Source organism: Cannabis sativa, chromosome 2, assembly GCF_029168945.1.
Source record: "Cannabis sativa cultivar Pink pepper isolate KNU-18-1 chromosome 2, ASM2916894v1, whole genome shotgun sequence".
NCBI lineage: Eukaryota > Viridiplantae > Streptophyta > Magnoliopsida > Rosales > Cannabaceae > Cannabis > Cannabis sativa.
This window is the reverse complement of record NC_083602.1, coordinates 85,841,173-85,861,428: the sequence shown is the minus strand read 5'-3', so window position 1 is coordinate 85,861,428 and position 20,256 is coordinate 85,841,173. Positions and strand designations below refer to the sequence as shown.

General features: G+C 40.2%; 1 non-coding gene across 1 annotated transcript; it reads right to left on the bottom strand.

The window, feature by feature from the left end:
* Window positions 1-14,976: 14,976 nt before the first annotated feature.
* LOC115708457 (small nucleolar RNA R71) lies at window positions 14,977-15,083 on the bottom strand. Its single transcript, XR_004009956.2, has one exon. It is a non-coding gene; the product is annotated as a small nucleolar RNA R71 (small nucleolar RNA).
* Window positions 15,084-20,256: the final 5,173 nt, after the last annotated feature.

Sequence of the window (20,256 nt, the reverse complement as noted above, 5' to 3'; positions counted from 1 at the left end):
TGGAAGTCCTTAGGAAACAAAGTTTATACGCTAACCTTAGCAAGTGTACATTCTGCACTGATAAGCTTGTATTCCTAGGTTTTGTTGTAAGTGCTACAGGTATTCAGGTGGATGAGGAAAAGATCAAAGCCATCCAAGAGTGGCCGACCCCTACATCGATAGGTAATGTTAGAAGTTTTCATGGACTTGCTAGCTTCTACAGGAGGTTTGTGCAAAATTTTAGCACAATTGCCGCTCCACTTACAGAAGTAATAAAAAAAAATGTGTCATTCAAATGGGGTGAAGCTCAAGAGGAGGCATTTCAGCTGCTGAAATACAAGCTTACGCATGCTCCTTTACTTGCTTTGCCTAACTTTTCTAATACTTTTGAAATTGAATGTGATGCTTCTGGGCTTGGTATTGGCGCTGTTCTTATGCAGGATGGGAGACCGCTTGCATACTTTAGTGAAAAGCTAAGTGGGGCTGCCCTCAATTACCCCACTTATGACAAAGAATTGTATGCACTAGTGCGTGCATTAGAAACATGGCAGCACTATTTGTGGCCCTCAGTTTGTGATTCGCACGGATCATGAATCCTTGAAACATTTGAAAAGCCAACACAAACTCAACAAGAGACATGCACGATGGGTTGAGTTCATTGAGACCTTTCCTTTTCTCATTCGGTATAAACAAGGTAAGGAGAATGTGGTTCTTAGCAGCCTTTTAGTGTATCACCAGGAGTAGCAGCCTTTTTGTTCTTAGCTGTTTTTACAGCTTGAGCTCGCTTATTGGTATTTTTCCACTTCTTCTTATTCTTGGGTCTGGAAGTAGAGGCAACGTGTGCCTCAGGTCTAATCGTCCCATTACCATTTCCAGAATTCTGAGGTTTACTCTCTTTCTTCTTGGGTCCTCCAATCAAATTTTCATATGTCTAAAGGTCATTGACGAACGTGTGAAAGTCTTGTTCCTTCTTATTCATGACATAATTTGATGTATAGGGCAGAAAAGCTGGAGTCAGACTATTCAAGATAAGACTCACTTGAGTTGTCTGATCCATTTCAGCACCATGATATTGGGTTTCCTGGAAATAACTTGCCATTTGGAGAAGGTGATCACGCACATTCTGATGGGGTTCCATCCGTGCATTGATAAATTTCTTAGTCGCGTCAAAGCGAGACTGGATAGATGCCATTCGGAATAGCTCAGTTAACTTCGTCATTATTTCTGCAGCCGTGACAGTGTTTGCAAACCTTGTTTTCAAGGTGTCACCATGCTGGAAAGCATGAAGTATCGAGCTTTGTCGTTAGCATTCTGCCAACGCTCGAACTTCTCTTTAACAGCTTTGGTTGCATTGTCACCCGACTGTTCAGGAGATGGCTCAGTTAACACAAACGTGGCACTTTCACCTATGAGAGCAATATTAATGTTCTCTTTCCATTTAGGGAAGTTAGATCCATTTAGCTTATTTTCAGTCAACGGTGATAACGTGGGATTTGATATGGCAATTCAGGATACTACAAAATAATAAATAGAAATCAATTATGGTTTAACACAAAATCTTATTCAGAAATTATTAGCACATAGCAATCCTAAAACATTAATGACAAGAGAAAATACTAAAACATACAATCCTAAATAATTTCCAAGGTTTTCAACAAACTGATATCAGTGCCCCGTTTAGGCGAGAGTCAAAGCTACCATCCCTTGAATAGAGTTGTCAGCTCGTCTAAAATAATAAACATTCTAGCAACCTTTTATTCGATCGAAAAAAGAATCCGACGTTGTTCCGTTTAGGCGAGAGTCAAGGTCATTCCTATTTCATGAGCTCCCACCATTGTTTCATACGTTTGTAAGTCAAATACAGTCGCCACCATTAGGGTGATCAATACTAATATAACACACTTACAAATATACTTATCTTTCGAGATTAAACGACGCTAACTTGCTAATGAATGTTCCTCCATTAGGGAGGATTACTCACAAAAACAATAGCTATGTAAAACCAACAATGGAGATCAAATATCATAATAATAATAAAGCTCATTATTTAAAATGTATTTTCTTCTATTATTTATTTAAATATATATTTATTTAATTAAAAATTTTATATTTAGAATAAAATTCTAAATAAAATTTAATTTAATATTTATAAAATTAAACTTAGATGGTTAAGAAAATAAAATGAATTATTTCCATCTTAGTATTAATTTTCCAATAAATTTTAAGAAAATTATTTAATTTAAGTTGTATTAATTTAAATTAATTTGCAACTCAAATTTAAATTTTCTATAAAAAATATATATTGTATTGTATTTCGAAAAATTAAAGTATAAAATTATACAATTTTCAAAATACTTAAAAATAAATTAATCTTTACAAAAAAAAAATACTTCAAGCAAAAATATTATCAATCTAGATTTTCTTTGACTAATTAATTCAATTTCTAATTATAATATATTTTTAGTTCATTTATTTTAAATTAATCATTAAATAAAAAAATCATTGATTTTAGTTGGTTCAAAATTAATTAAAATAATTAATTTTCAACTTTAATCTATTTTTCAAGGTAAATTCAAAATCCTCTTGCATAATCAAATGCAATTTCGAAAATTGATTAATAAAATAAATAAAATATATTTTGAAAATTATTCAAATTTAAGTTGTTATAAAAAATTTCTAACTTAAAATAATTTTTTATTTATTAAATGTCATGAAAATAACAATATTTAAGTATCATGATGAAAATCAACTTAGATATTTAATATTCAATTTAATTAAATGTATGAAATTCAAGAAATAAATAATGAAGTATAGAGAAAACTTAATTATTAATTTTCAGTTTAATACTAGGAAAAATATCGTTAATTTGAATTGTACCAAAATTAATTATTAAACAATTAATTTCAAAATCAATGATATTTTCCTATTTTAATATTAGAAATAATAACTAGTATAGAAATAACTATCTAGAAAATATCTCAATTTAATTAAGTATCTTTTCAAGATTTGGAAAATATCTAATTTAAGCTGTTATAGAAAGAATCTAAAAAAGAGCAACTTAAAAAATTTCCAAATAAAATTTAATTAAATATCAAAATTAAGTGGTAACTACCTAATTTAAGAATATTCCATTTTAAGTTTGAAATCAACTTAAAAAATATCTTAAGAATCTTCAATAAACAATTCTTAGAATTCCTCTACTTAATTTTAAATTCAAAAGATATTCAAATTTAAGTTGATAAGAAAAATCAGTTAAAAATAACTAATTTATAACTTAAATAGGAATATTTAATGAAATAATTAAAATAAGCTTCAGAAAGAATCTAGTTAGTTAAAATTCTTTAGTTTATTAAATACAAGAAAAATACAAATAGTTTATCTAGAAATAATATCTTAAACTAAGAGTGTTTTTCTTAAAATTAACTTCAAAATATTAAAATGAAAATAAATTTCATATATTTTAAAAGTTAATTATGTTGCTAATCAATTTTATTAGGTTAAACTAATTTAATTAACCTAATACAGGTATTCAAATCAGGCAAATGGGCCTTCACAATTGGGGTAGTTCATGTGAGGGGGAGCTGGGTTCAGTATGTCGTACCCACTTCTATTGGCCCCCATCTCTCACATAAGGCCCAAAAGAGAGGAATTTAACCTTAAAATAAATAACTGTTATTAATTGAATAGGTCCAAAAAGTAAATGGACCTAAATAAAATCTATCAGGGTGTGACATTTTATTTAGCAACAACCTATATGCATCTATAATAAAATAAACATATAGGCTCACACAGGCACACAAATTTGGATGGACCCTATCATGTTACTAGGTCATACACAGATGAAAGAAGAATGTAAAATTTACCTGTTACAAATTATTTACTTGACCTATTGACAATTGAACCATGGGTTAAAATCAGATCATTGGATCTGTCAACAAGTTAACCATGGCAATTTAGATCAAGCAATAATAATAGGTTTTATAAAACTTACAAACAATCTAAAACACATACTCCTGCAACAAGTTGGATTGGATAGTTGGATGTAGGATTTATTTAATTTTAAATAATTAATTAAATTTCGAAAATAATTAAAAAAAAATTTAGATTTTTAAATGAAATAAAATAATATTTAAAATTAAACCTACAATTTTGAAAAATTAGGTTTCAACTAACCTAAATATCATAACAAAAAAAAAATTTGCCTCACCACCTTTTAAATTTCATGTTATTTTATAAATTAAACATTCAAATAAAATAAAATTGATAAATAAATATCCTTTTCTGATTTTATAACTTAAATTCAATAAAAATAACAAAATTTAAAAGTTAGCAAAAATATCTTATTTCTATTTAAAATACCATGATTATAGTAATCTTATTTTAAACTTAAATAAGGTCAAATTATTTAAAATAGAATAATATTTTTTTAAAAAAAATTAATATCTGACTTTAAATTTAAAAATAAGATTAAATAATCAAATTTAAAAAATAAGATAAAAAATTAAGCAAAAAGATAAATTTTTACCTATTTTCAAATTCAAATTACACTAATGTCTAAAATTAATTTTAAAAAATCAAATTAATTTATTTCTGATAATTAGATTTGAAATATGAAAAGTAAAAATCAAAAATACAAAACTACACAAAAAAACGAAAGTTAATTCCATGAAATAGCATGAAAAATCAAAGAAAACGAAAAAATTTGCTAGCTGTACGGAGGGTCTGCAAAGCACACCATCCAGGTGCACATCCTTGGGCGCAAGGGGTTGCTTGGGTGCACAAAGGGTGCTGCCAGTAGCCAGCTGCGCGCAAAAGGGTGTGTCACCACCCCCGATTTTTTCAAAATTTCAAAAAATCATAACTAATTCAAATAAAATTGAAATTGACTTTTGTAAAAAAGTAAATTGCTTAATTTTTTTCCAAACTATCCAATAAAAATAATTCCAGAAACGAAAATTCAATTATTTTTCCCAGAATTTCAAAAACATCAATCAATCATTATATAACACATAGATCAACATGAAACCATCCAAATCACAAACAAATCGTTTTAAGTCAAAATTTCTTGCAAGAAAATCAATTACCATGGCTCTGGTGCCAGTTGTTGTTATTTATTTTACCAGGATCTTAGACCTACTCACAAGTATGTTGATTAACAACCAAAATATGAACTTCTAGAACGATAATAAACACATATAAAGTTAAGAAAACCTTACACTGGTTGTAGCGGAATAATATGTCTCCTTCCACTCAGATTTCTAACCCTTATATCCTTTCTGTTGCAGAGTATTATCAAGATCTGAGTCGGAATGTCCTTCTCTTGGATTTGGATCCTTCACAATCTTCCAAACTATGATTGAGGTACTATTTGTTGTGTGTGGGCACTACTCTTTCACTAGGTATTTTGAAATCGTATCTCTCTTGTTAAAGAAGAAGGAGATGGGCTGCTATATATAGAGAAAAGGAAAAGCTCAACTTTCTGAAAGAGGCAGTTTCCTGAATTACAGAGTAATTGCTTAACTGTCTTATTTGGTGTGAGCCATCACTTTCTATTTATAGATAACTACTAGGTTTAGATTAGTAATTAATTGGCATTAAAATAATGAAAATAATAATTGGAAAATGCATACACAAGTGGACGGCCATGGGTGTTATTGGGCCTCACTGGGTTCGCGTCCTGGGTCTTGGTCTAGGTTGGGTGCGAGTACCAAGTTCCAATCCCGATCTGAGTCTGGATTCAGTTCTGGGTATAAGTCCTTAATTCTGATCCTAGTCTGGGTTCGAGTTTAGGTCCGGGTCCGAGTCTAGCTTTGTGTCTGATTCTAGGTGTGGGAGTTTGAGTTCGGGTCCGAGTCTGTGTCAGGGTTTGTTTCCAGGTTTGGACCCCGATCTGGGTCTAGGTTCGGGTCCAGGTCCAAGTTTGGGTCCCGAGTGCGGGTCCAAGTTTGGGTCTTGGTCAGGATCTCGGTCTAGATCTGAGTCAAGCATTTCGATCCCAGTCTGGATTTTGGGCCGAGTCCAGGTTCGTATCGCGATCCCTATCTAAGTCCAAGTATGTCTTTGGGACCGGGTCCCAGATTTAGGTCCATGTCTGGGTCTCAGTTCCGGTCTAGGTACACGACCGTGTCCAGGCCCGAGTTCTTGTGTCAGTTTGGGTCTGAGGCTAGGTCTGTGTTCGATTCTAGGTCTGGGTCCGGTTCCTGGTCACGGTCCTAGTCTTGTTCTAGGGTCCTAGTTCTAATTTTGGGTCCCAGGTCTAGGTCTGGGTTCGAGTTTGGTTCTTCGTCTGGATTCTGGTCCTAGTCTGAGTCCCAGATCTAGACACCGACTACAGGTCTGTTTCAGGCCCCGTTACCCAGATCTCGAGTCAAGATCTAAATCACTATCACGGGTCTCGGTCTGGTTCTGGTTCAAGTCCCAGGTCCCATTTCTGAGTTTGGGTTCGGGATCGAGACTGGGGTGCGGTTCTAGGTCCCGACCCTAGTTCTGTGTCCCTAATCTGGTTCCATGTTTGAGTCTGAGTTCACGTTCGGGTTTGGGTCCCGAGTCCAGGTTTGGGTTGGGATCTGGGTCCGGCTCCCAATTCGTGTCTAGGTCATATTGGAGTCCGGGTTTTGGTTTGGTTACGGTTCTGGATCTAGGTCCAATTTCAGTTATGATTCCAAGTCCAAGTCGTATTTCCATTCCCGGTCAACTTCCAGTTTTGGTTCCAATTTTAGGTCACACGGTACGGGTTCGGGTCCACTTTTGGGTTTGGGACTATGTCCAGGTTCGGGTCCTTGTCAGGGTTAGGTCCAGGGCTGGGTCCCAAATCTAGACACCGACTACAGGTTTTGTCCAAGCCCTGGGTCCTGATCTGGATCCCAATCTCAGGTCCCAGTCTGGTTCCATTTCTGGTGCCGGGTCACGAGCTGGGTCCTTGGTTCAAGTTCGGGTCTGGGTCGGGTACTAGGTCCCGGTCCTAGTTCTGTTTCCCAAGTCGCTATCCTGATTCTGAGTCCAGGTCACGGTTATTGTGGGGGTTTGGGTCCCGATCTAGGTTCGGGTTCGAGTCCTAGTCTCGGTTCGGGTTTAGGTCTCTGTCTAGGTTTTGATCTGGGTTCGGGTTTGGGTTTAGGTCCTAGTCCTGGTTCTAGTCCTAGTTTAGATCTAGTTCCATTTGCGATTCTGAGTTCGAGTTTGGGTTTTAGTTTGGGTCAAAGTTTGAGTCCTGGTCTGAGTTTAGGTTCGGGTATGGATTTTAGTCTAGGTCCAGATCAGGCTCCAGGTGTGGGTTCGCGTCCTGGGTCTTGGTCTAGCTTGGGTCCGAGTCCCAAGTTCCAATCCCAATCTGTGTCTGGATTCAGTTCAGGGTCTAAGTCCTTGGTTTTGATCCTTGTCTTGGTTCTAGTTTGGGTCCGGGTCTTGCTTTGGGTCTGATTCTAGGTCTGGGTGTTTGTTCGGGTCTGAGTGTATGTCCAGGTTTGTGTCCAGGTCTGGACCTAGATATGGGTCTAGGTTTGGGTCCAGGTCCAAGGGCGGGTCAAAGGTTGGGTCTGGGTCAGGATCTCGGTCCAAATCTAGGTCCTTTATTTCGATCCCAGTCTGGGTGTTGGTCCGAGTCTAGGTTCTTATCCGGATCCCTATCTATCTCCAAGTATGTGTTTGGGATCGGGTCCCAGATTTAGGTCCAGGTCCGGGTCTCAGTTCTGGTCTTGGTACACGACCGTGTCCGGGCCCGAGTTCCATTCTCAGTTTGGGTCTGAGACTAGGTCTGTGTTGATGCAAACCAAGGAAATGATGCAAACCAAGGAGTTGGTTGACATGCTGATCATGAACACGGGAATGGAGTTAAATTTGCACAAGACCATTTGTCACTTCCTAGTGGCCCAATTACAAGACTTAGAGCCAAACATTTCAAGGAAGCACTAAATGGGCTAATCCAAGAGAATTGGGTTGATTCTAAAAAGACCAAAATGGGTTCAAATAATAATCAAGGCTTAGTCCATGTCATCAAAGCCATTGAAGAGAGTAATTAGCATACAAAAACGTGGTCAGCATGGTTTGACAATTAAAGGGCATTAATCTGTTGAATTTCAAAAGATATTAGGTGGGGGAATAATAATGGCCTTGGTTGGTTATGTTAAATACATTGAATTTAGTCATCTAGATAATTTTGGCAGCCTTAAGAAGTCCAAAAGGCTAACAAACGCGGGACTTGTTTGTATTAATGTTTGAGTTTGGGTCGGAGTTCAAGTCCTCGTCTGAGTTTGGATTCGGGTCCGGAGTTCAGTCTAGGTCCAGATCAGGCTTTGTGTGTGGGTTCGCGTCGTGGGTCTTTGTCTAGGTTGGGTCCGAGTCCCAAGTTCCAATCCCGATCTGAGTCTAGATTCAGTTTTGGGTCTAAGTCTGGGTTAGAGTTTGGGTCCGGGTTCGGGTCTAGCTTTGCGTCTGATTCTAGGTGTGCGTTTGAGTTCAGGTCCGAGTCTGTGCCTGGGTTTTTGTCCAGGTCTGGACCCCGATCTTGGTCTAGGTTCGGGTGCAGGTCCAAGTTCGGGTGCCGAATGCAGGTCCAAGTTTGGGTGCCGAATGCAGGTCCAAGTTTGGGTCTGGGTCAGCATCTCAGTCTAGATCTAGGTCCAGCATTTCGATCCCAGTCTAGGTCTTTGTCCGAGTCAAAGTTCGTATTCTGATCCCAATCTAGGTCAAAGTCTGTGTTTGGGATCGGGTCCCAAATTTAGGTCCAAGTCCGGGTCTCAGTTCCGGTTTGGGCACACGACCGTGTCCGGGTCCGAGTTCCAGTCTCAGTTTGGGTCTGACCCTAGGTCTGTGTTCGGTTCTAGGTCTTTGTCTGGGTCCTGATCACGGCCCTAGTCTTGATCTAGGGTCTTGGTTCGGCGATTCTTCTTCAGGTTCTAATTTTGGGTCTCAAGTCTAGGTCTGGCTTCAGGTTTTGTTCTTCGTCTGGGTTCTGGTCCTAGTCTGAGTCCCAGATCTAGACACCGACTACATGTCTGTTCGAGGCCCCGTTACCCGAATCCCGAGTCAAGATTTGGATCACTGTCACGGGTCTCGGTCTGGTTCTGGTTCAGGTCCCAGGTCCCATTTCTGAGTTTGGGTTCGGGATCGAGACTGGGTGCAGTTCTAGGTCAAGACCCTGGTTCAGTGTCCGTAGTCTGGTTCCATGTTTGGGTTTGAGTTCAGGTTCGGGTTCGGGTCCCAAGTCGAAGTTTGGGTTGATATGGTCCGGCTCCCAATTCGGGTCTATGTCTGATTTGGAGTCCGGATCCTGGTCTAGTTACGGTTTTTGATATAGGTCCAATTTCAGTTATGATTCCAAGTCCAAGTCCTAGTTCAAGTCCTGGTCAACTTCCAGTTTTGGTTCCAATTTTAGGTCATAGGGTACGGGTTCAGGTCCACTTTTGGGTTTGGGACTGGGTTCAGGTCCGGGTGTGGGTTCGGGTCCTTGTCAGGGTTCGGGTCCAGGGCTGGGTCCCAAATCCATACACCGACTACGGGTTTTGTCCAAGCCTTAGGTCCAGATCTGGATCCCAATCTCGGGTCCCAGTCTGGTTCCATTTCTGGTGCCGGGTCACGAGCTGGGTCCTAGGTTCAAGTTCGGGTACTAGGTCCGGGTCCTAGTTCTGTTTCCCAAGTCTCTATCCTGATTCAATGTCCAAGTCCCAGTTATTGTGTGGGTTTGGGTCCGGGTCCTGGTCTAGGTTTGGGTTTGATTCTAGGTGTGGTTTTGAGTTCAGGTTCGAGTTTGTGTTCGGGTTTGTGTCCAGGTCTGGACCACGATCTGGGTCTAGGTTCGGGTCCGAGTGCTAGTTCGTATTCGGATCCCTATCTAGGTAAAAGTCTGTGTTTGGGATCGGGTCCAAGATTTAGGTCCAGGTCCGTGTCTCAGTTCCGGTCTGGGTACACGACTGTGTCCAGGCCTGAGTTCCAGTCTCAATTTGAGTCTGAGGCTAGCTCTGTGTTCGGTTCTAGGTCTGTGTCCGGGTCCTGGTCACAATCCTAGTCTTCTTCTAGGGTCCTGGTTCGGCAATTCTTGTTCAGGTTCTAATTTTGGGTCCCAGGTCTAGGTCTGGCTTCGAGTTTGGTTCTTCGTCTGGGTTATGGTCCTAGTCTGAGTCCCAGATCTAGACACCGACTACTGGTCTGTTCCAGGCCCCGTTACGCGAATGCTGAGTAAAGATCTTCATCAGTGTCACGGGTCTCGGTCTTGTTGTGGTTCAGGTTCCATGTCCCATTTATGAGTTTGGGTCCGAGATCGAGACTGGGGTGCGGTTCTAGGTCCCGACCCTGGTTCTGTGTCCCTAGTCTAGTTCCATGTTTGGGTCTGAGTTCAGAACCGCGTTCGGGTCCCGAGTCCAGGATTGGGTGGGGATCCGAGTCCGCCTCCCAAATCGGGTCTAGGTCTAATTTGGAGTCCGGGTCCTGGTCCTGTTCCGGGTTAGGGTCAACTTTTTGGTTTGGGACTGGGTTAGGTGTGGGTTCGGGTCCTTGTTTGGGTTCGGGTCCAGGGCTGGGTCCCAAATCCAAACACCGACTACGGGTTTTGTGCAAGCCCTGGGTCCAAATCCGGATCCCAATCTCGGGTCCCAGTCTGGTTCCATTTCTGGTGTCGGGACACGAGCTGGGTCCTAGGTTCAAGTTCGGGTCTTGGTCGAGTACTAGGTCCCGGTCCTAGTTCGGTTTCCTAGGTCCTTATCCCGGTGGGTCTAGGTCCCGGTTATTGTGTGGGTTTTGGTCACGGTCTACGTTCGGGTTCGAGTCCTAGTCTCTGTTCGGGTTTAGGTGTCTATTTAGGTTTTGATCTGGGTTCGGGTTTGGGTTTAGATCCTGGTCCTTGTCCTAGTCCAAGTTCAGTTCTAGTTCCATTTGCGATTCTGAGTTTGATTTTGTGTTTGAGTTAGGGTCTATTCGGATCCCTTTCTAGGTCCAAGTCTTTGTTAGGGATCGGGTCCCAGATTTAGGTTCAGGTCCGTGTCTCAGTTCCGGTTTGGGTACACGACCGTGTCCGGGCCCGAGTTCCAGTCTCAGTTTGGGTCTGACGCTAGGTTTGTGTTCGGTTCTGGGGCTGGGTCCGGGTGTTGGTCACGGTCCTAGTCTTGTTCTAGGGTCCTGGTTCGACGATTCTTGTTCAGGTTCTAATTTTGGGTCCCAAGTCTAGGTCTGGGTTAAGGTTTGGTTCTTCGTCTGGGTTCTGGTCCTAGTTTGAGTCCCAGATCTAGACACAGACTACTAGTCTGTTCCAGGCCCCGTTACCCGAATCCCGAGTCAAGATCTGGATCAGTGTCACGGGTCTCGGTCTTGTTCTGGTTCAGGTCCCAGGTCCCATTTATGGGTTTGGGTTCGGGATCGATACTGGGGTGCGGTTCGAGGTCCCGACCCTGGTTCTGTGTCCCTAGTCTCGTTCCATGTTTGGGTCTCAGTTCAAGTTTAGGTTGGGATCCGGGTCCGGCTCCCAATTCGGGTTAAGGTCTGAATTTGGAGTCCGGGTCCTGGTCCGGTTACGGTTGTGGATCTAGGTCCGATTTCAGTTATGATGCCAAGTCGAAGTCCTAGTTCCAGTCCCGGTCAACTTTCGGTTTTGGTTCTAATTTTGGGTCACAGGGTACGGGTTCGGGTCCACTTTTGCGTTTGGGACTGGGTTAAGGTCCGGGTGTGAGTTTGGGTCTTTGTCAAGGCTCAGGTCCAGGGATGGTTCCCAAATCCATACACCGACTACGGGTTTTGTCCAAGCCCTGGGTCCAGATCCGGATCCCAATCTCGAGTCCCAATCTGGTTCCATTTCTGGTGCCGGGTCACGGGCTGGGTCCTAGGTTCAAGTTCGGTTTTGGGTCGCCTACTAGGTCCCAATCTCGTTCCATTTGCGATTCTGAGCTCGAGTTTGGGTTTGAGTTTGGGTCGAAGTTCCAGTCATGGTCTGAGTGTGGGTTCGCGTCCTGGGTCTTGGTCTAGGTTGGGTATGAGTCCCAAGTTCCAATCCCGATCTGAGTTTGGATTTAGTTTTGGGTCTAAGTCCTTGATTCTGATCCTTGTCTGGGTTTGAGTTTGTGCCCGGGTCCGGGTCTAGCTTTGGGTCTGATTCAAGGTGTGGGTGTTTGAGTTCGGGTCTAAGTCGGTGTTCGAGTTTGTGTCCAGGTCTGGACCCCGATCTGGGTCTAGGTTCGGGTCCAGGTCCAAGTTCGGGTCCTAAGTGCGGGTCCAAGTTTGGGTCTGGGTCAGGATCTCCGTCCAGATCTATGTCCAGCATTTCGATCCCAGTCTGGGTCTTGGTCTGAGTCCAGGTTTGTATCCGGATCCCTATCTAGGTCCAAGTCTATGTTTGGGATCAGGTCCCAAATTTAGGTCTTGGTTCGGGTCTCAGTTCCAGTCTTGGTACATGATTAAGGCTCAAATTTGTACATTTTAAGTCTTCATTTATGCATATTAAATTAATATAAATTAAATATTTTATATTATTAATGGTAAATTTATTTTAGTTGAAAATATTTAATTTATTTTAATTTTGTGTTATTTTTCAGATTTGAGCTAATGAACTATTGTCATATTTGGATCTTTAAAATCCAACTCAATAGTTGTTATTTTTAAAGAAAAGAAGCAATGACCCAAGCCTAATGTTCTATCAATCTTTACCATCAATTATATAATTCCAAGCTCCCACCATCAGCTGCATGTTTTCTTTTGATTTGAAAATGGGCCAAATCAACAAAAAGCCCAAGCTATTATTCAAATGTAACTTCCTACAATATTGAAGCAAAAATTGGGCACGTTCTCTTCAGCGACTCTCTTCAGCTCCAACAATAGCTGCGTCAACTTCTCCAGCCAACTACCGCATTGTGGCCCATGTACCTGACGCCACCAGCAGAAGCACAACACGTGTCCCCTGTCTCTCATTCCCATTTTCTCCAGCTGAAATGACAAGCATGAACTACTCTTTCATCAGATTTTTAAGCCATTTTCTCCACTAAATAACACACGAAAAATATGAATTTGGGAGCAAATGTTCACTATAAATAAGAGTCCATGAGAGTGTAAAAGTACATCAGATTTTAGTAGTGTTATTATACCAAAATTTTATCTTTTTCTTTCCTTCTTCTTTATTTTACTTTATTAATTTTGGTGTAAAGACAATGCCTTTTCTAGGCTAATTTCTTTGGCAAGACTCAAGTGTAAGTTCATGTAATTTTTATTTTTCTAATATATTGATTCTCTTTGTTCTTCATTTCTATATTTATTATATTAAATTTCTCTTCTTCTAAATTGCACTTTAAATTTAATAGTACCTTTTATATAAGTTCAGTCATGCTTTTCTTATGTAAGTTAGACTATTAATTATTAGGGTGTTTATTATATTATATGATTTTTACTGCATTCTGCCGGTGGTATTTTGTCGATTTAAATTATATGATATGATAGTATTTTTAGAAGTAGTATTAATTTAATTAGAGAACATATTTTTCTAGTGGGCTTAATTATACACATTTTCCAACTATAATTAATGGTGTAGAATTATAGTTGAGGTTAAAGAATCAATTTTATTAGAAAAATATAATTGCATGTACAAAGCTTGTGTCTTCCATAATCATTTTCTGATCACTTCTCATTTTAATTACTTGTTTAATTTTTGAAAATCATTTTCTCAATATTCTCACATCACATTCAAGGTTCTTATTTTATTCTCGTAAAATTACTAACTTTCCTTTTGAGTGTACTTTTCCTCCCTGTGGATACGACATATAGCCCGTTTACTACCGCGACCGCAGTGTAACTAATTGGGCGACATCAATTTTTGGCGCCGTTGCCGGGGAGGTTTCTGCGCTACAAGAGGTTAGTATAGTAGTTTTATTTTTTTTTGGTCTCTCTTTATTTGCTTATATAAAAAAAAAAAAAAAACTTTTTAGTTAGTATAATATAATTTAGTTTTTTTTTTTTAAGTTATATATAGATTCAAAAAAAAAAAAATCATTATATATCATTATTATTATTCTTTACTCTTTTAGTAAAAAAAAAAAAAAAGCAAGTCCTTTTTTTGTTTAGTTTATTTGTTAGTTGTATTTATTATTTTGCTACTATATTAGGGTGTTAGTTTTTTTACATTATTTTATTTTGTGTACTTTTTTTAGGATTAGCTATTTTTTTATTTATTTTAGGTTAGTTGTAGACTTTTATCCTTTAGGCTAAAAAAAAAAAAATTGTGCATAAAATATTTTCATAAACTTTTTAGTGTAATCCCAATAATGTAATGGTAAAAGTGGTACAAACTGAGATCATTCTGTCTAAGAAAGATTGGCTTTAAAGGTTTGTGATAGAGTACCCTCTACACTTTCTAGCAACCCCGGGGAGTTCTAGTAAAAGTGTGGGACGAAGCGGTACCTTTGCAACCTTCCCAATCGGCCTGGGAATATCTTGTGTGAATACCCTTGCATTATTACATAGTTGTAATTTACATTATTTAACAAGTGAAAATACCAAAAAAAAAAAACGTGAATGTCACGAAATAGAGACAAATTAGGGAGATTTGTAAAACAACAAAATGAAATTTTAGAAAACTCTCCTAAATCGTCTTCTTCCACTCGTTCTCATTCACCACCATCACCCATACTTCCTGCACTTCCAATGATGACTCAACAACAGGAAATCCAACCAAGAACGCTACAGGATTATCTACATCCTACACGTACGGCCACACCTTCATGCATAATGTATCCCATGAATATGCCCAACTTCGATTTCAAACCTGGCATGATTCAACTTTTACCAACCTTTCATGGTATGGAAAATGAGAGTCCATATGTGCATATTCAGGCCTTCGAAGAGGTGGTGGCCACATTCAACAACCAAGCTGACATCATTAACTTGGTGAGATTGAAGTTCTTTCCCTTCTCACTCAAGGACAAAGCCAAAAGCTGGTTGTATTCCTTAAGGCCAAGGTCTATTGGGACATGGGATGAGATGACAAAAGTATTTTTCTCTAAATTTTTTCCACCCCATAAGACCAAGAAATTTCTTAAGAGGCAAATCTCTACCTTCACCCAAAAGGACCATGAAACGTTTCATCAGGTCTGGGAGAGGTTTAAAGATTTGATGGGCCAGTGCCCACATCATGGATACGAAAGTTGGCGTCTTGTCAGCTATTTCTACGACGGTCTCACAGTCGACAAAAGACAATTCGTACAAATGATGTGCAATGGCGACTTCCTACAGAAAGATCCCGAAGAAGCTTTGGAATATCTTGAAGAAATTTCTGAAAAATCATACACATGGAGTGCGCCAAGTCCTACAGACAAGCCACGAACAGCCGGAGTCTACCAATTGAAGGAGGAGGACAGTGTGAAAGCTCAACTTGAAGCTTTGAAAAAACAATTTGAGGCTTTCAAAACTCAAGAAGGTAAAGCACTCCAGATCGCTGCAAAAGTGGAAAAGCAAGAACCATGCTTCATTTGTGGAGGGACTGATCATCAACCCCAAGAGTGCCCTAGTCTTAGTATGTTAAGGGGAGGAGATGAGGAACAGTGTAATGCCTTAGGGGATTACAAGAAGCCTTATAATGCCTACTCTAACACATACAATCCTGGTTGGCGTAACCATCCCAATTTCAGTTGGAAGGATACAAGTCAAAATCAAGCATCTGGGAGCCAATGGAGGCACGATCAACAAAAGAATTCTCTTGAGAGTTCCATGAAAATTCTCGCAGAATCTCAACTAGAGTTCAGGACTTATTTCACTCAGGTGATAGAGGAATTGAAGGACATAAAGATTCAAATAATAAAGTTAAATGATTCTTCAGTCATTCACGAGCGTGGTAAGCTTCCCGCTCAGCCTCTAATCACTCCCAAAGGGCAACATATGGCACAAACCTCCGCTCCTTCAGAGTCTAATCTCAAAGGGGTTAATGCTATTACTACCCGAAGTGGTCAAAGTACGGTATCACCATTACCTAAGACCACTAGTGTACCAATGCCCGCTCCAGATGCTGATGTGCCACAGAACCTTCCAGTAAAGGTGCCCTTTCCTCAGGCTTTGAAATCCACTGGAAAGGTACTGGAAAGTCATAGCGAGATCCTTGACTTTTTGACACAAGTTAAGGTTAACCTACCATTACTTCATGTAATCAAGCAAGTACCGGCTTATGCCAAAGTTATCAAGGATCTATGCACTATCAAAAGGAAGCACCATGTCAAGAAAACTGCATTCTTAGCGGGGGAACAAGCTAGTGCGGTGATCGACTGCAAGACACCGCTTAAATACAAAGATCCTGGTTGTCCCACCATTTCATGTCAAATAGGGGAACAGGAATTTGGCCAAGCCCTCCTGGACTTAGGTGCAAGTGTAAATCTCATGCCTTATTCCATATACTTGCAACTAGGCCTAGGAGAACTTAAGCCCACATCTGTGGTGCTACAATTGGCCGATCGATCAGTTAAGAAACCTCGGGGAATAGTTGAAGATGTCTTGATTCAAATTGATAAATTCTATTACCCTGTGGATTTTCTCATCTTGGACACTCAATCTGAAGTCAACTTAGAGTCCAAAATTCCCATCATTCTCGGACGACCATTCCTCGCAACAGCAAATGCACTCATCAATTGTAGGAATGGTCTCATGAAAATCTCTTTTGGGAACATGACTCTAGAGGTGAATGTTTTCAACATTGGTAAACAACCACCTGATAACGATGAGTGTTTCCAATCATTTCTGATCGATACACTTATTTCAGAAGAGGTAGAAGCACAATACACTTCCACTCATCTCAATGACCTCTTTGAAATTTCTGAGATTTCTGAGTCGGGTAATACTGAAATCAACCCTGAAGTCATCAATCAATTACCGACCAAAAGAACCATGTTTTGGAATCCAATCTTCGAGGGACTTCCTCAAGATAGGGAAACACCAAAACCATCCACTGTACAAGCTCCTCAACCAAACTTGGCTCAACTTCCTAAGGAACTTAAGCATGTCTTCTTGGGAGCAAACAACACTTTCCCTGTCATCATATCCTCCACCCTTAATGCAACTCAAGAGCAACAACTTATCAACGTGCTCACAGAGCAAAGAGGAGCAATTGGTTGGACGTTAGCTGACATTAAAGGGATTAGTCCCTTGATTTGCTCCCATCACATTAAATTGGAAGACGGGGCCATACCACGACGTGATCCTCAAAGGAGATTAAACCCACCAATGAAGGAAGTGGTAAAGACAGAAATCTTGAAGCTTCTGGATTACGGGATACTTTATCCTGTTGCCGACAGTAAGTGGGTTAGCCCAACTCAGGTTGTTCCCAAGAAATCGGGAGTAACAGTGGTACCAAATGATAAGGGAGAACTCATCCCTACCAAGGTCACAACAGGTTGGCGCATGTGCATTGATTATAGAAAATTAAATGCCGCCACCTGTAAAGACCATTTCCCACTTCCATTCATCGATCAAATCTTGGAACGTGTGGCAGGTCATCCTTTCTACAGCTTTCTCGATGGTTATTCGGGGTACTACCAAATCGAAATTGCTTTAGAAGATCAGGAAAAGACCACATTCACTTGTCCTTTTGGTACCTATGCCTTTCGGCGTATGCCATTTGGCCTGTGTAATGCCCCAGCCACCTTCCATGCCGCATGATGAGTATCTTTAGTGATATGATCGAGAATTGTATGGAAGTATATATGGATGATTTGACAGTCTTTGGTGATTCATTTGAATCAAGCCTTCTCAATTTGGAAGCTGTGCTTAAACGATGCAAAGAGAAAGGCTTGGTACTCAACTGGGAGAAGTGTCATTTCATGGTGCCATCTGGCATAGTCTTGGGGCATATTGTTTCACAACGAGGAATTGAGGTTGATCAATCCAAGATTGAACTCATATCAAAGCTGCCCGCCCCCAAGACTGTTAAGGATGTTCGATCCTTTCTTGGGCATGCTGGATTCTATAGGAGGTTCATCCAGAATTTTTCGACGATAGCTCGACCTTTGTCGAACCTCTTGGCAAAAGACGTGGTGTTTAACTGGACACCCGAGTGTGAGGAATCCTTCCAAACACTTGTCACCAAACTCACTTCTGCCCCTATCATTCAACCACCTGATTGGAACTTGCCATTCGAGATCATGTGTGATGCTAGCAATTACGCTATAGGGGCCGTCCTTGGTCAACGAAGGGAAGGGAAGCCCTTCGTCGTATACTATGCAAGTAGAACTCTTAATAGTGCTCAAATGAACTATTCTACTACTGAGAAAGAGTTGCTTGCCGTAGTATTCGCACTTGACAAGTTTCGTTCCTACCTGATCGGTTCCCCTATCACGGTCTTCACCGACCACTCTGCTCTTAAGTACCTCCTTTCCAAAAAGGATGCTAAGGCACGCTTAATTAGGTGGATCCTTCTGTTACAGGAATTTGACTTGACCATCAAGGATAAGAAAGGAGTTGAAAATGTGGTAGCGGACCACCTATCTCGTTTAGAGTTTTCGATTCGTGATGGCCCTACTATCCGAGATGACTTCCCTGATGAACATCTCTACACCATCACTAAGTTACCATGGTACGCTCATATTGTTAATTACTTAGTGATTGGTGAGCTTCCTGCTTCCTGGAATGCACAGGATAAACGTAAATTTTTGGTCGAGGTCCGTAACTTTTACTGGGATGATCCATATCTTTTCAAGTACTGCCCCGACCAAATTATGAGACGTTGCATTCCAGATGATGAAATTTTTAGTGTCTTGAACTTTTGCCACAACGAAGCATGTGGTGGTCATTTTTCTATGAAAAAGACTGCTGCAAAAATCTTACAGTGTGGTCTATACTGGCCCACTTTGTTCAAAGACACTAACAATTTCTGTCGATCTTGTGAAAGGTGCCAGAAACTAGGTGCGCTATCCCGACGACACATGATGCCATTGAACCCAATGCTCGTAATAGAAATATTCGACTGTTGGGGAATTGATTTTATGGGACCGTTCCCACCTTCTTCTGGTTACCTTTACATTCTCCTCGCCATAGACTATGTCTCCAAGTGGGTTGAAGCCGTGCCATGTCGAAATGCAGATAACACAACTGTTGTGAAATTCTTAAAAGAAAATGTGTTATCTCGTTTAGGCACACCACGAGCTATCATCAGTGATCAAGGCACCCATTTCTGCAACCACTCTTTTGAGCATTTGATGGAAAAGTATGGTGTACTTCACAAGGTTGCATTGCCTTATCACCCACAAACAAATGGCCAAGCTGAGTTAGCTAATCGTGAAATTAAGCAAATTTTAGAAAAGACGGTTAACCCTGACCGCAAAGATTGGTCCTCCCGACTTCTCGATGCTCTCTGGGCCTACCGCACTGCTTACAAAACTCAGCTAGGCATGTCTCCTTACAGACTAGTCTATGGCAAGGCCTGCCATCTCCCTGTTGAACTGGAACATAAAGCATACTGGGCTGTAAAAAGCCTAAATTCTGATCTCAACGCGGCGGGCCTTAATCGTAAGCTTCAATTGTCAGAAATTGAGGAGCTACGGAATGATGCTTATGATCACTCTAGGATCTACAAGGCTAAATTAAAAGCGGCTCATGACAAGCAGATCCTGAGGAAAAAATTTGAGCCAAATCAGCGAGTGCATCTTTATGACACTCGCCTGCATATCCACCCTGGGAAACTGAGATCCCGGTGGACTGGGCCGTATGTTGTAAAAACTGTTTTCCCCCACGGTGTTGTTGAGGTCGAAGACCCAACCGATGGGAGAAAATTCAAAGTGAATGGCCAAAGACTGAAACACTACATAGAGAGGGTGCCCCAGCCTGTCGAGGATATCCTCGTGGCTCCGGTTTACCAGCCTTGAGTAGTGCTTTCCCGATCTTGTACACAGGTTTGTTCTCTTTTTCCTTGTCATCTTATTTTGTTATCATTTCTTTTCTTTCAGTTTTTATGTTTTTAGAGGATCAATATCGCTGCTATCCATGGTTGCTTGCTCTCCAGGTGTTCTCTTTCCCTATTCTTTTAATTTTTATATCTTTAGACATTGAGGACACTGTATTGTTTTAGTTGGGGGTGGTGAGCATATTCAAGCATGTTTCTTAATTTTTGTCATATTAATATTTTCATGGTCAAATTTTTCAAAAAAATTACTCATTTATTCTTGTAAAATGTTATTTTCAAGCCAATTTTTACTATCTTTGTTACTTAGAATTTTTCTAGAGTTACAAATTGCACATGCCAAACTTTGTGGTAAGAAGATTGTTAGCACATATTTGCTTAGAAAAGCTACCAAGTTTAAGTGTTTATATTTTTGTGAGTGGCGAGATTTGAGA